Source organism: Oryx dammah, unplaced genomic scaffold (genome assembly GCF_014754425.2).
Source record: "Oryx dammah isolate SB20612 unplaced genomic scaffold, SCBI_Odam_1.1 HiC_scaffold_23, whole genome shotgun sequence".
In the NCBI taxonomy this organism is placed as follows: Eukaryota; Metazoa; Chordata; class Mammalia; order Artiodactyla; family Bovidae; genus Oryx; species Oryx dammah.
In genome coordinates this window covers 76,038,702-76,048,661 of record NW_024070207.1, presented here as the reverse complement: position 1 = coordinate 76,048,661, position 9,960 = coordinate 76,038,702, and positions in this window count along the sequence as shown.

Genomic DNA, 9,960 nt, shown 5'->3' with positions numbered 1-9,960 from the left:
ACCCATGGTGGATTCATGTCAATGTATGGCAAAACCAATACAGTATTATAAAGAAAAATAAAGTAAAAATAAAAATTAAAAAAATAAATAAAAATAAAACATAGTGTTTCCTTATATTCTCAGAATTACATTAGAAATTTCAAGCCTCATTCAAATTTTTTAACAATAACTAAGATAACAAATTTTCTAGATTTTTAACAGCAATACTAGATGGCAAATACATGGTACTGTATCAAAGTTTTGAGTGAATATAAATTAGAATTCTAGCATTCTAGTCATACAAAGTCAAGCAAATCAAATCGAAATGCCATAAATCTTTTAGCTAGGCAAAATTTCATAAAATTTTAAAATATATATATTATAATATACACACTATTTTTGTGTATATGTATACCAATGTATACATTGGGCTTGAGAAAAAAACAGCACAAAAAGAGATGGAGAAATTGGAAAACATAAACTAAATGAAATGAGAACACTGAATATGAAATAGTAAAAGTGAAACAAAGTAGATAAAAGTAAAAGATCATCATATACTTCAGTTGTTTTTAAACATAGCTACTCATTAGAAACACATATGGAGCTTTGGAGGAAAAAAAAAAACAATATCTGGGCATTTGTATTTTTCAAAAAATTCCAAGATAATTCTGATATGCACTTGGATTTTAAAAAGTGATTACAAGTTTTTCTACTAAATGGTAGTTTTGGTGATACAGAATTCTATTATTTTCTGTTGACTAAATGTTTGCTCCTTGGAAGAAAAGCTATGACAAACCTAGACGTCATATTAAAAAGCAGAGACATTACTTTGCCAACAAAGGTTCCTATAGTCAAAGCTATGGTTTTTCCAGTAGTCATGTATGGATGTGAGAGTTGGACCATAAAGAAGGCTGAGCACCAAAGAACTGATGCTTTTGAGATTTGGTGTTGAAGAGGACTCTTGAGAGTCCCTTGGACTGCAAGGAGGTCAAACCAGTCAATCCTAAGGGAAATCAGTTCTGAATATTCATTAGAAGGACTGATGCTGAAGCTGAAACTCCAATACTTTGGCCACCTGATGCAAAGATCTAACTCATTAGAAAAGATCCTGATGGTAGGAAAGACTAAAGGCAGGAGGAGAAGGGGATGACAGAAGATGAGATGGATGGATGGCATCACCAACTTGATGAACATGAGTCTGAGCAACCTCCAGGAGTTGGTGATGGAAAGGGAAGCCTGGTGTGCATGGAGTTACAAACAGTCAGACATGACTGAGCAACTGAAGTGAACTGAACTGAAAAATGATATAATGGTGTTAAGTGAATAATAGTTACATAATCACAATAGTAAAAGATGTTTATCAGTTTTCAATAACTATATACAATTTGAAGGGTTAAGTAGACTTATGTAGTAAGTGGGTGTGCATACATACACGTTTTCATCTGCGCAGCCAATCTATTCTTTTGGTTGGTGCATTTAATCTATTTACATTTAAGGTAATTATCAATATGAATAATCTTATTACCATTTTCTCAATTGTTTTGGGTTTATTGTGTGTAGGTCTTTTCCTTCTCTTGTGTTTCCTCCCTAGAGATGTTCCTTCAGCATTTGCTGTAAAGCTGATTTGGTGGTGCTGAAGCTAACTTTTGCCTATCTGAAAATCTTTTGATTTCTCCATTAAATCTGAAGGAGAGTCTTTCCGGGTAGAATATTCTTGGTTGCAAGTTCTTCTCTTCCATAACTTTAAATATACTGTGTTGTTTCCTTCTGGATTGTAGAGTTTCTGTTGAGAAATCAGTTGATAGCCTGATGGGAGTTCCCTTGTATGTTATTTGCCATTTCTCCCTTGTTGCTTTTAATATTTTACCTTTGTCTTTAATTTTTATCAGTTTGATTACAATGTGTCTTGGTGTATTCCTCCTTGGGTTCATCCTGCCTGGGACTCCCTGCATTTCTTGGACTTGGTTGACTATACCCTTTCTTATGTTAGGGATGCTTTCAGTTATTATATCCTCAAATATTTTCTTGGGTCCTTTCTCTCTCTCTTCTCTTTCTGGGACCCCTACCTATAATGTGAATGCTGGTTGAGTTTAATTATGTCCAGAGATCTCTTAGGCTGTCTTAATTTTTTTTCCATTTATTTTTTCTATATTCTGTTCCTTGGAAGTGATTTCCACCATTCTGTCCTCCAGGTCACTTGTCCCTTCTTCTGCCTCAGTTATTCTGCTATTGATTCCTTCTAGTGTATTTTTCATCTCTGTTTGTTCTTTAGTTCTTCTAAGTCTTCAGTAAACATTTCTTTCATCTTCTCCATTGTTTTCCCAAGATCCTGGATCATCTGTGTGTGTGTGTGTGTGTGTGTGTGTGTGGGTGTGGTTTTTGTTTTAGTTACCATGGGATTGTGGTTCTTCTTCCTCCTTCTATCTACCCTCTGGGGGATGTGGCTAAGAGGCTTGTGTAAGCTTCCTGATTAGAAGGAAGCTCATCAGTCCTGATGAGAGGGACTGGCAATAGGAAAAACTGGGTCTTGCTATGGTGTGCAGGACTGTGCTTAGTAAAACTTTAATCCAATTTTCTACTGATGGGTGGAGTTGGGCTCTCTCCCTGTTAGCTGTTTAGCCTGAGGTGACCCAGCCCTGAGGTCTACAGGGTCTCTGACAGGGTTAATGGTAACCTCCAAGAGGAATGATGCCAAGAGACATATTGCAGGACTGCTGCTGCCAGTACCCCCAACCACATGGCAAACCACTGTTGACCCACACATCCATAGGAGACCCTCCAACACTAGCAGGTAGGTCTGGTTCAGTCTCCTGTGGGGTCATTTCTCCTTTTCCCTGAGCCCTGGTGTTCACAAGATTCTGTTTGTACCCTCCAAGAGTGGAGTCTTTTTGTTTCTCCCAGCCCTGTGGAAATCATGTAATCAAATCCTGCTGGCCTTCAAAGGCAGATTCCCTCGGGATACCCAGTCCTTTTGCTCTGGATCCCCAGGCTGAGAAGCTTGACATAAGGCTCAGAATCTTCACAACAGTGGGAGAACTTCTTTGGTATTTTTGTTCTCCAACTTGTGGGTTGCCCACCCAGCTGGTATGGGATTTGATTTTATTGTATTTGTTCCCCTCCTACCATCTTATTTTGGCTTCTTCTTTGTCTTTGGACATGGGATATCTTTTTTTGTGTGTGGGTTCCAGCATTCTGCTGTCAATAGTTGTTCAACAGCTAGTTGAAGTTTTGGTGTTCTTGCAGGAGAAGATGAGCACAAGTCCTCCTACTCCATCTTCTTGAACCCTAGGGATAGAAATCTTACGTATCTTATCTGCATCCATGTCAATATCATGGTTGTGATAATTATATGGCAATTTTGCAAGATGTTACCTTTGGGGAAACTGAATTAAAGGAACTTGGGATGCCTGTTATTTCTGAAAACTGTATGTGAATCTGTTATTATCTTTTAATAAAAAGTTTATATAGCTTTTGAAAACATAAATTTTGTCATCTAAAGATTTTTTATAAAAGTGAAAATCCATTATTTTAAAAATTATACAACTTTACTAAAAAGCATTGCAGAAGATGTCAATAGACAGAGACATTCGTTGTGATAGCTGGTCATTGGTATTGAAGTTGAGATGGAAGTTCTTTAGAGTATGCCAAATCTCTATAATTTAACATATAGGTCAAATATAATTTCTGTAAAACTTCATTCAGTTATTTAATTGAACTCCATAAGCTGCTTGTATGACTTGACTTTACATAGAGAAATGATTGACCAAAAACAGACAAGATACTCCTCATTCAATACAAAGTGGAGATATTAAGTCATGTTTGTAGGTGATGGAAATAATGCAGTGTGAAAGACCATGAGAAGTAGAGATTGTTGCAAAAGGGAAGTTTTGTGAATGTTAAAGTGGAGCATAGGTGTAGAGGTTTACTTCTACCTAATGTAACAGCAGGAGGAAAGGCAGAGAGTGTGGGTAGAGGGTAATTTAGGTGAGTCAGTTTGGTGGTGAGATGTGGAAGGCAAAGATAAGATGTGAGGAGGGAGTTGCTGGATCTTTGAGGAGAGAGAATTCTTGATCACACATGTTTGTCAATTATTTGTGCCACCCACTACTCAAGGAATCTCTATAAGAGCAGATGCAATATATGATGTATCTTAGAATAAATTTGGTATATTTGTATGCAACTTACTGGTTATGTGACTTTCAACGAGTCATTCACCTCTCTAAGCCTCAACTTCCTCATTTTAAAAATGGCAATAAAACACATGCCTCCTCATAGATTGTTCTGAGTATTAAATGAAACAATCTATGTTATGGTGCTTAAAATAGTGCTTCTATGTGTGCTAAGTCGCTTCAGTCATACCTGACTCTGTGTTACCCTATAGACTATAGCCCCCCAGGCTCCTCTGTCCTTGGGGATTATCCAGACAAGAATACTGGAGTAGGTTGCCACGTTCTTCTCCAGCGGATCTTCCCAGCCTAGGGATCGAACCCATGTCTCTTATGGGTGTTCTTTACCACTAGTGCCACCTGAGAAGCCCAAAGTGGTGCTTGGCACATGGTAAAAGTGACAGTGTTAGCCACTCAATCTTGTTTGACTCTTTGCGACCCCATGGACTGTAGACCACCAGGCTAGAGTGTCCAGGTAGACACCAGGCAACTCTGTCCATGGAATTTTCCAGGCTAGAATACTGGAGTGAGTAGCCATTCCTTTCTCCAGGGGATCTTCCTGACCCAGGGATTGAATCCAGGTCTCCTGCTTTGCAAGCAGATTCTTTACTATCTGAGCCACCAGGGAAGCCCATTTGGCATATAGAAAGCATTCAATTATTTTTAGTTATTTGTGCAGTTCAGGGTAGTTTTTAGAGCATGACTGAATGAATTAAATATGCTCAATATCTCCAATTAGAACTGTCCTTAAGACAGGACAGGTTTTAGCTTCAAGGATCTGGCTGCTAGAAAAATTATCCATAGTAGGTATACAAGCTAAACTCCCTTTCTTCCACTCTCAGGCATAATGGGTCTGGATTCCAAAAGTTTTGGAGACATTCCTGAGCATACTCAAAACATGGAGTTCATGAAATTAAGAAAGAATTCAGATAATGTCTCAAGCTCAGAATGAAGTGTCAGTAAGAAGTAAAATATCAGAAGTCTAAGTGAATTTTGTGAAGATAGTATCTGAGATTGGATTAACATCAGACAGCAACCTGAAAGATACCATTTCTGGCACTGTATTCAGTGGAGCAATAAGAAGACATTTTAAATCATAAGCCCTTTCATTTTTTTAATGAGTTATTGATTTCTTTTTAAATTTCTTTTATTTCTTTTTTTAATTTTTTTTAAAATTTCAATTGGAGGCTAATTACAGTATTGTAGTGGTTTTTGCAATACATTCACATAAAACAGCCATGCGTGTACATGTGTTCCCCATCCTGAACCTCCCTCCTGCCTGCCTCCCCATCTCATCCTTCAGGGCCATCCCAGTGCACCAGCCCTGAGCACCCTGTCTCATACATCAAACCTGGACTGGCGATCTATTTCACATATAATATACATGTTCCAATGTTATGCTCTCAAGTCATCCCACCCTTGCTTCCTCCCACAGAGTCAAAAATCTGTTCTTTACATCTGTGTCTCTTTTGCTGTCTCACATATAAGGTCATTGTTACCATCTTTCTAAATTCCATATATATGTGTTAATACACTGTATTTGTGTTTTTCTTTCTGACTTACTTTGCTCAGTATAATATGCTCTAGTTTCATCCACCTCATTAGAACTGATTCAAATGCATTTTTAATAGCCAAGTAATATTCCATTGTGTATATGTACCACAGCTTTCTTATCCATTCATCTGCCAATGGACATCTACGTTGTTTCCACATCCTGGCTATTGTAAACAGTGCTGCAATGAACATTGGGGTACATGTGCCTCTTTTAGTTCTGGTTGCCTCAGTGCATATGCCCAGCAGTGGGATTGCTGGGTCATATGGCAGTTCTATATCCAGTTTTTTAAGGAATCTCCACACTGTTCTCCATAGTGGCTGTATTAGATTCCATTCCCAGCAACAGTGTAAGAGGGTTCCCTTTTCTTCACACCCTCTCCATCATTTGTTGCTTGTAGACTTTTTGATAGCAGCCATTCTGACTGGCATGAGATGGTACCTCACTGTGGTTTTGATTTGCCTTTCTCTGATAATGAGTGATGTTGAGCATCTTTTCATGCGTTTGTTAGCCATCTGTATGTCCTCTTTGGAGAAATGTCTTTTTATTTCTTTGGCCCATTTTTTGATTGGGTCATTTATTTTTCTGGAATTGAGCTGCAAGTGTTTCTTGTATCATTTTGAGATTCTTTGAAATTGCTTCATTTGATATTATTTTCTCCCATTCTGAAGGTTGTCTTTTCACCTTGCTTATAGTTTCCTTCATTGTGCAAAAGCTTTGAAGTTTAATTAGGTCCAGGTTGTTTATTTTTGCTTTTATTTTCATTACTCTGGGATGTGGGTCATAGAGGATCTTACTATGATTTATGTCAGAGAGTGTTTTGCCTATGTTTTCCTCTAGGAGTTTTATAGTTTCTGGTCTTACATTTAGGTTTTTTATGTATTTTGAGTTTATTTTTGTGTATGGTGTTAGAAAGTGTTCTAATTTCATTCTTTTATTTAATTTTTAAAATATAAATTTATTTATTTTAATTGGAGGTTACAAGTGGTTGACCAGTTTTCCCAGCACCACTTGTTAAAGAGATTATCTTTTCTCCATTTCGTATTCTTGCCTCCTTTGTCAAAGATAAGGTGTCCATAGTTGCATGGATGTATCTCTGGGCTTTCGATTTTGTTCCATTAATCTATATTTCTGTCTTTGTGCCAGTACCATACTGTCTTGATGAGTGTAGCTTTGTAGTATAGTCTGAAGTCAGGCAGGTTGATTCCTCCAGTTCCATTCTTCTTTCTCATGATTGCTTTGGCTATTTGAGGTTTTATTTGTAATTCCATACAAATTGTGAAATTATTTGTTCTAGTTCTGTGAAAAATACCACTGGTAGCTTGATAGGGATTGCACTGAATCTATACATTGCTTTGGGTAGTATACTCATTTGCACTATATTGATTCTTCCAATCCATGAACATGGTATATTTCTCCATTTATGTTTGTCCTTTTTGATTTCTTTCATCAGTGTTTTATAGTTTTCTATTTATAGGTCTTTTGTTTCTTTAGGTAGCTTTATTCCTAAGTATTTTATTCTTTCCGTTGCAATGGTGAATGGAATTGTTTCTTTAATTTCTCTGTTTTCTCATTGTTAGTGTATAGGTATGCAAGGGATTTCTGTGTGTTAATTTTATATCCTGCAACTTTACTATATTCACTAATTAGCTCTGGTAATTTTCTGGTGGAGTCTTTAGGGTTTTCTATGTAGAGGATCATGTCATCTGCAAAAAGTGAGAGTGTTACTTCTTCTTTTCCAATCTGGATTCCTTTTATTTCTTTTTCTGCTCTGATTGCTGTGGCAAAACTTCCAAAACTATATTGAATAGTAGTGGTGAGAGTGGGCACCCTTGTCTTGTTCCTGACTTTAGGGGAAATGCTTTTGATTTTTCACCATTGAAGATAATGTTTGCTGTGGATTTGTCATATATAGCTTTTATTATGTTGAGGTATATTCCTTTTTTTTTTTTTTTGAGGTATGTTCCTTCTATGCCTGCTTTCTGGAGGGTTTTTTTGTTTTGATTTGTTTTGTTTTGTTTTGTTTTTATCCTAAATCAATATTGGATTTTGTCAAAGGCTTTCTCTGCATCTATTGAGATAATTAACTGGTTTTTATCTTTCAATTTGTTAATGTGGTGTATCAAATTGATTGATTTGCAAATATTGAAGAATCCTTGCATCCTTGGGATCAGTCCCATTTGGTCATGAGGTATGATCTTTTTAATATGTTGTTTGATTCTGTTTGCTAGAATTTTGCTAAGGATTTTTGCATCTATGTTCATCAGTGATATTGGCCTGTGCTTTTCTTTTTTTGTGGCATCTTTGTCTGGTTTGGGTATTAGGGTGACAGTAGCCTCACAGAATAAGTTTAGAAGTTTACCTTCCTCTGCAATTTTCTGGAAGAGTTTGAGTAGGATCGGTGTTAGCTCTTCTCTAAATTTTTGGTAGAATTCAGCTGTTAAGCCATCTGGACCTAGGCTTTGTTGGAAGATTTATGATTACATTTTCGATTTCTGTGCTTGTGATGTTAAGATTTTTTATTTCTTCCTGGTTCAGTTTTGAAAGGTTGTACTCTTCTAAGAATTTTTCCATTTCTTCCAAGTTGTCCATTTTATTGGCATATAGTTACTGATAGTAGTCTCTTAGATCCTTTGTATTTCTGTGTTGTCTGTTGCAATCTCTCCATTTTCATTTTTAATTTTGTTGATTTGATTCTTTCATTTTTTTTCTCAATGAGTCTGGCTAATGGTTTGTCTATTTTATTTATCTTCTCTAAGAACCAGCTTTTAGCTTTATTTTGGCTATGATCTCCTTTCTTTCTTTCACATTTATTTCTGCCCTAATTTTTATTATTTCTTTCCTTCTACTAACCCTGGGGTGCTACATTTCCTCTTTTTGTAGTTGGTTTAGGTGTAGAGTTAGGTTATTTATTTGATTTTTGTCCTGTTTATTGAAGTAGGTTTGTATTGCTATGAACCTTCCCCTTCAGTTCAGTTCAGTTCAGTTCAGTTCAGTTCAGTCGCTCAGTCATGTCCGACGCTTTGCAACCCCATGAATCACAGCACGCCAGGCCTCCCTGTCCCTCACCAACTCCCGGAGTTCACTCAAGGTCACATACATTGAGTCGGTGATGCCACCCTGCCATCTCATCCTCTGTCGTCCCCTTCTCCTCCTGTCCCCAATCCCTCCCAGATTCACAGTCTTTTCCAATGATTTAACTCTTCACATGACGTGGCCAAAGTACTGGAGTTTCAGCTTTAGCATCATTCCTTCCAAAGAAGTCCCAGGGCTGATTGCCTTCAGAATGGACTGGTGGATCTCCTTGCAGTCCAAGGGACTCTCAAGAGTCTTCTCCAACACCACAGTTCAAAAGCTTCAGTTCTTTGGCACTCAGCTTTTTTCACAGTCCAACTCTCACATCCATACATGACCACAGGAAAAACCATAGCCTTGATGGAACAGACCTTTGTTGGCAAAGTAATGTCTCTGCTTTCAATATGCTATCTAGGTTGGTAATAACTTTTCTTCCAAGGAGTAAGCATCTCTTAATTTCATGGCTGCAATCACCATCTGCATGATTTTGGAGCCCAAAAATATAAAGTCTGACACTGTTTCCACTGTTTCCCCATCTATTTCCCATGAAGTGATGGGACCGGATGCCATGATCTTCATTTTCTGAATGTTGAGCTTTAAGCCAACTTTTTCACTCTCCTCTTTCACTTTCATCAAGAGGCTTTTTAGTTCCTCTCCACTTTCTGCCATAAAGGTGGTGTCATCTGCGTAGCTGAGGTTATTGGTATTTCTCCCAGCAATCTTGATTCCAGCTTGTGTGCTTCTTCCAGCCCAGTGTTTCTCATGGTGTACTCTGCATATCAGTTAAATAAGCAGGGTGACAGTATACAGCCTTGACATACTCCTTTTCCTATTTGGAACCAGTCTGTTGTTCCATGTCCAGTTCTAACTGTTTTTACTGAATCCCATAGGTTTGGGGTTGTGTTTTCATTTTCATTCATTTCTATGCATATGTTTATTTCTTCTGTGATGTGCCTATTATTCAGAAGTGTGTTGTTTAGCCTCCATATGTTTGTATTTTTAATAGTTTTTTTTCCTGTAGTTGACATTTAATCTTACCTCACTGTGATCAGAAAAGATGCTTGAGATGATTTCAGTTTTTTTGAATTTACCAAGGCTAAATTTATGGCCCAGGGTGTGATCTATCTTGGAAAAGGTTCCATGTGCACTTGAGGGAAAGGTGAAATTCATTTTTTTAAGGTGAAATGT